The 7,021-nt window shown below is 36.3% G+C and overlaps 1 non-coding gene across 1 annotated transcript; it reads left to right on the forward strand.

Annotated features, from left to right (window-relative positions):
- Nucleotides 1-815: 815 nt before the first annotated feature.
- On the forward strand, nucleotides 816-922 carry LOC111890566 (small nucleolar RNA R71). The gene has a single exon (XR_002849903.2). It is a non-coding gene; the product is annotated as a small nucleolar RNA R71 (small nucleolar RNA).
- The last annotated feature ends 6,099 nt before the right edge of the window (nucleotides 923-7,021 follow it).

Below are 7,021 nucleotides of genomic sequence, written 5' to 3' on the forward strand. Positions count from 1 at the left end.
TCTTCTTCATCTTTTGATCGGGCTTCTGTGGTTCTTCTTCCAATGCTTCCAGGAACTTCGAGATGGCTTCTTCTTCGGTGTCTATGGCCATTACATGAGATTGGTTCTTTACTTCGGGATTCTTCGGGGATAACTTCTCATGAACTAGAGTGGCTAGTTGACCAAATTGTACTTCAAGGTTATGGATGGAGGCTTACTGATTCTTTATCAAAGTTTGTTGTTCCAGAATAGCAGAATCAGTGGCATCGTGTCGCTTTTATGATGCTTCCATAAACTTCATTAAAATGGTCTCTAGGTCGGGTTTCTTCTCGGCTGGTGGCTGCTCCTTTTGATAGAGGCCTCGACTTGTCTACCTATACTTGTCTTCTTTTTGCTTCTTATACTACTCATATGGCATCCACTCCTTCTTAGGTTTCCTCTAGTCCTCATCAAATTTATCCCCACTAGAGTAGCATACTTGAACCTTTCTGTTCCCATAATCATCTACATTGCAGTCCTTTGTCAAGTGTGGACCACTGCATCTTTCGCAACCTACTCTTATGGCATGTATCGACTGGTCCATCTGTGTTATCCTACGGTCCATATTATTTAACATGGCCATGACCGCTGCTATTTCTTCAGTTTGGGACCCTCCTCCGCCTTTGATTCCTTCTTGCCTCGGGTTGTGGTATTCGCGAGAATGCTTCGCGAATTCTTCAATTAGCTCCTTGACCTCCCTTGGATTTTTCTTTGTCAAAGGTCCTTGAGAATCAAGGAGTTGTCTTGTCATCACGTTGACCCCATCATAAAAGATTGACATCTCTTGCTACACATTTAGATCATGCTGAGGGCAATTTCTGAGTAAGCCCTTGTACCGCTCCCTTGCTTCATATAGGGACTCCCCTGGCTGTTGCTCAAAGTTGGCTATTGCCTTCTTGAGTTTGGCTATCTTGGATGGCGGGCAAAACTGGTCCAAGAATTTCTCACGCATTTGAGCCCAAGTGGTGATTGTACCCGGTGGGAGTGCTTTTAACCACTCCTTAGCAGCTCCTTTGAAAGTGATGGGAAGCATCCTAAGCAAGACTGTGTTTCTGCTGACATTTGGGACATTGAAGTAGTCTGCAATGTCATTGACTTCATCTAGATTCTTAAAAGCATCCTCATGATCTTTCCCGAAAAATGGGATGTCCTTCAGGGCAATCAATATGTGTCCCTTCAGCTCGAATGTGGCAGTGGCAGGTATTGCGGGTTGGACTAAACCGGGACCCACATCTTCTCGGATCCGCTTCTTGTAAGCTCCCATAGACATTTCTTCAATTGCTGCCATCTCGTTCTTTGGCTCGTTCTCGGGTTCGCTTGTGTGTTCTTCAAATTCTGGCTCGGTATCGCTTTCGGACTCGGTCTGGACGGGTGTATGATCCAAATGCTCAAGATTGCTCTTGTGCTTCGCTGATGAACTTGACTCTCCTGTCTTATTTCCCGACTTCCTAGAAAAAACTGACTTCAGTTCTTGTAAGGGCGTCTTTTTCTTGTGAAGTGCAGACTCGGGGTCTTCAAGAGGTGGCACCAAGTGTGTGTTTTAGCTTCTGGTCATGAACTCCTGCAACTTGCTAAACTAAACACGTAAAACTAGACTAAAATAAGAAAAATTAAAAACTGAACTCTCAGCTTTCACGTCGTGAGTTTATTAAAACTCACGTCGTGAACTCTGTGACAGAAAAAAAAATATACTATCTATGCAAGTGAAATGATATCAACGAAAATAAAACTAAAATAATAATAAAAAAAACTAACTAAAAACAAATAACGAATAATCAAATAAACTAAATTAATTGAAAGCCGTTCCCCGGCAACGGCGCCAAAAACTTGATTTGCACAAAAGTACTCACTAATTTTAATATTTATAACCTAACAAACTTAACTAACTATGCACTTATAGGCAGTGTACCTAGTCAGATTACAGTATAGCTTGGGTAAGTCGGGTGTCGATCACAGGGAACGGTGTTACTAATTAATTTACTTACTATTAAATTAACCTAATTTTTAATAAGTTTAAAAGGGTTTTTATCTGATTTTACAAGATCATATGAACTTAAATTCAAATTCAATATTTAAAAACACACACTGTTGTTTAGTTCGAATCCACTTCTCCCTTATGACTAGCTAATGATTACGGATTATTAAGCTGGTTTTTAGTTGTATTAGTAATTTAGTTATATCTTACCAATAATTAACTAATTCATGTCAAACCATGTATGTTCACACATAATTAAACACAGAACTAATTATGAATGTAAATATGCTATGTAAGATTTTGTTGTATAAACGCAATTATTGTCACAGTACACGTTCTCTAGCATAGCTAAGCTTATTTATTCTAATTACTAACTAAGATTGGTCAATCCTAGCTCTAACAATTCAATGTTCACTAAATCATTAGGTAAACAGGTTCATGCAGTTTAATGGTCACTAAGCTACACAGAACATGCAATCATGCAATTAGATAAACAAATAATAACATGCTAGGTTAAACAAATCAAACACAAGCAATTTTAACCAACTAAACTTAATCCATAAGCATATAACTATTCATAAGTTTAAAGCTTCATCTAGCTAAACAAGAGTAGCTAGATTCAGCTGCTCATCATAGCAGATAAATCAACACAGCTAAAACTAATGAAAGACATGTTCTAAAATATAAACCTTTACTTCTTTTGGTGTTGAAAACCCTCTTCCAGAACCTTTCTTTCGTTCTAAATCGTCTTCTGGAATTCCTTTCTTCTGCCAAAAGCTTCTTCTATTCGTAATTGTCAAGGATTTATATAGTTGCTGATATCCATAAATTCATGTCGTGAATAGTAAGCAATTCACGTCGTGAGTTGTAGATAAATGTGCCCGTCAAGGATTCCTTCACCCGCGTACATATCTTCTAGAACCAACGATTCACGTCGTGAATCCTTTAAGTCTCACGTCGTGAATAACCTTTTTCCAGATTTGCTTCACTTTTACTCTTTTAATTCCCAAAGTTTCTTTCTTTAACACTTTCAGTCCCCTTTTCTTCAAAATTTCTTCTTTTTGGCTGTAAATAACATTTAAGCTCATAAGTACCATTATTCTAAACAAATTACCAACTTTTTAATAAAAATGTACTTAAATATTGCCTAAAAATAAGTATAAATATGGCAATATAATTAATTCTAAATTAAATAATATACTTTATCATTAATATATTTTTCTCAAAACATATTAATAAATTATTTATTTTGATTTTTAATTAATTTATTAATCATATACTAAATTAATAAATCAGTATCTCTCTCCAAATAACATTTCAGTTACTAGGTTTGAGGGAAACCCAAAAGGACTTTGCTAATAATTTAAGTTTATAATAATTTAATTAATGGCTTAGACACCTAATCTTACAAAAACATCAAGATTGTCACACCAAGAAAATGGGCACATGTTTTAATATCCTTAATATATAAACCAATCAAGTCAAATTCAACATAAATATAGTTTTCATTAGTAAATTGTAGAACATAAATACAATTTTCACCATCTATTGGAAATAATAATATTTTTAAGTAAAAGACAATCTTGAGAAAAAGGAAAAAAAATTGTTTTCTGAGTACAACTAACCGAAAGTAAAGCATCATTAACAAACATAATAGATTTAAAAGTATAACATGAGTTAAGTAAAACATTGTTACATTTAAAATTCGTTGCGAGCTTGCTCCAGAATCCATGTAACAGTTTGTGTCTTGTGGTGGTTAAAAAGACATAAACTTAAATATCGGGGCAAGATCCATATGTTATTGGTTGCCAAAATTAGTTTATGTGTGATCTCTATGGGTATGTTTGAGGATGATTTTGACCTTACGAGAACTAATTGGAGCATTGTTGAATTGTCTAGGTTGGAACTGCGTTGGGTTGAGTAGGCCAGGTGGTAGCTAAACATACCGAGCCTGTTGGGGAGTTGTTATTAGTGTGGTGCAAAATCATTATTCGAATGCTAATAGTTCGATGACATGATTTTGAGAGGAGCCATAATACACATATATTATCTAATTGTCCCGAGCTTGAATTACTTACAAAAGGATTAACATTGGAAGAAACACCAAAATTACCCCTACCTTTTGTAAACTCTCTGACCATTGATTTTATTTTAGTTGACATGTTTTCCAAGTACTATGTAGATTAGATGTTGAATAAAGGATTGTGCTCAATTACAAAGTAGAATTAAATGTTTAGTTGGTTTCTTATTCTCGTTCTTCATGCAAAAGAAGCATACTCTTCACTTTTAAAAAGAAAGGGAAATGTTTAATATTTGTGACGATGTCGACTATACTATGGCAGGAAGAACGGAGGTTACATAAAATATGCATGGCTAATTCCATTTCAATTATGGTAGAACCAACAATAGGAAATATATTGGCATGATTTTTCTAGAGAGTGACAAATCTTAGTAATAAACATCATACCATTTTGGTATTACATAATTGATCTTGGAGTTGCAAAACACACAATATTTTATTCTTGAGAAAAAATTTATCAAGTTTGTCCAAAATGTATTTGGCGATGCAATTGTTAATACATATGATTTAAAGGAGATTAGGGTCAAGAGTGGATAAAGCAGGATTTGGTAAGAGAGTCAATTGCCTCACAATCCTCTTCATCATTATCATTGATAGTTGTAAATTTACCGGTAATGTGACCAATAATTTTGATACATTTGTACATGTCAAGAAAAATACGATGCCATAGCTTGTACTTAAAACCATTAAAATAAAGTTTAGAACTAAATTGGGTGTAGACATTGGTTATGGCATAAACAAGTTATGCATAACTAGGAGGGTAAGACAAGTAAACGAAGAGAAGTTAGTCGACATCACAAGTTAAGGAGAGTTACATTGGGTAGATGGATTGTGTTGGATTAATCAAGCAACCCTTTGCGTAAAGAGTAGTAGAGATGATGTAGTTACGATTATATATAATAATACACAATGATCACCAGTGGTTGTGAGTAGTATGCAACATGCGAAGATTATTAGGAGAGATGCAGACAGGTGATGATGTTGATGTCAAAGGCAACCTAAAAATTTGATACCACTTTTAATATGGAAAATGCTTGTAATTGGTAAACAACTGTCACTTTTGTTCAAATTTGGTCACTTTTTTATATGTTTGATCAATAAACTTACCTAAATTAAGGGGTCTATAATCGGGCTACCATATCATATTCTTGTTTGACGCGACACGACACGATAAAATTTGATGTAACACGAACATGAGAAGATATGATTTCATGTTTATTTTAATAAACATGGAAACAAGTCGATTAAAATTAACATGAAAAACACTACACAATACGAGACGACAAGAAAAAGATAACATTAGAACATTAATAGTTTGTTTAATTATAATACTTAATCATATATAACTTGGAAAACTAAAACAAACACACGCTTAATCATTTCAATTTCATGTTAAATTTTTAACATGCACACGATACTATAGAGCGTCGTGTTTTTTACACTTGACACAAACACGAATTCAAATTTCGATTTCGTACTAATTTTGTTTCGTCATACTTTTTTGTCGTGGCGTGTCATTGATGGACACCCGTGTAACATCTATGTCGAGGATTGGCTGGAGTTTACCATTTAGGGGAAATTTTATGCATGGACTCAGCGAATTGGGAGTCCAACTCGTCGACTAGGGTCGTGACATCTTGGACGCAGTTCGGAACTGACTCGGCGAGTCGGAAGGCCCGACTCGGCGAGTCAGAGCTGTTTAGAGAAAACCCTAATTTCAGGGTTTTCCCCTATATAAACGTCATTATCCGCCCTAGTATCATCCCTTAACACCATAGAAGAATGTTCACGGTCGCAAACCCTCTAGTGTGTGAAGTAAGAAAATTTGGGAGCTTATCTTTAAGATTTAGGAGGATTCCAAGTTTGAAGAGGAAGTATCAATGGAGAAGTATTAGATCAAGCATCTATTTTGTGTTGGGCATCTATTTGAGGTATTAATCTACTACCTTAAGACTTGATTTCTTTTTGGAAGTTAAGGCCAACCTTGAAGAGATGGAACTAGGCTTGGATCTGGACCTATCACAAGGATATGGTTTCAGATTTGAACCTTCTTAGGTCCCAAATATCATAAAGTCACATCTTTTTATAAGCTTAACCCCTATCCATGCATGAAAACCTTGATTGAAGGTTAGTTTTGGTGTTATGGTCATGTGAGGCCGTGCATACAAGTAAAGTTTTAACATTACGTGACATCTTCCCTAGGATATTATGGATCTGAAGTTTGAGACCTTAAATCCCACTGGAAAGGACCGAATACGTGAGAACTTATCCAGTCGCTCTGGTGACTCGGCGATTCAAGAGGGTTTTCTCCTTCACGGCCAAGGGTTCACAGTCAAGGGTGTTAGGTTGGTAGTTTACGGTCGTGAACATCAAGGAACTCGACGAGTCGATGAGTTAAGCAGGGAACCCGACGAGTGGTTGATTGTACTCAACGAGTCAAGGTCAATATGGACTGTTGATCTTGACTACAGACCTTGACTTTGACCAGAGTAGACCCTGGGGAATTTATGCGACTATGCTGAGTTGTTTACTCATTGATTATAGGCAGTTTGGGAGGAGCGGCATGGGATACATCTGCCTTGAGTTTGCTAGTTCAGCCTTTGAGAGGTGAGTCTTCTCACCATACCAATGGGTCTAAGTCACCAAGGCCGGCCCATTTTATGATAGTTGGTTTACTTGTTATGTAGAGGTGTGTTATGTATTTATGCATGATATGTGGTAGAGATAACCTTTGTGGCTAATGGTAGAGATAGCTTTATGGCTAATGATAGAGATAGCCTTATGGCTAATGGTACAGATAGCCTTATGGCTGATGGTAGAGTTAGCCTTATGGCTAATTGTAGAGATAGCGCTTGTGGCTAATGGTAGAGATAGCCCTTGTGGCTAACAGTAGAGATAGCTTCATAGCTAAATAATGTGTGATATGTCGTAAAGGTAGCTACTATAGC

Source organism: Lactuca sativa, chromosome 6, assembly GCF_002870075.4.
Source record: "Lactuca sativa cultivar Salinas chromosome 6, Lsat_Salinas_v11, whole genome shotgun sequence".
Lineage (NCBI taxonomy): Eukaryota > Viridiplantae > Streptophyta > Magnoliopsida > Asterales > Asteraceae > Lactuca > Lactuca sativa.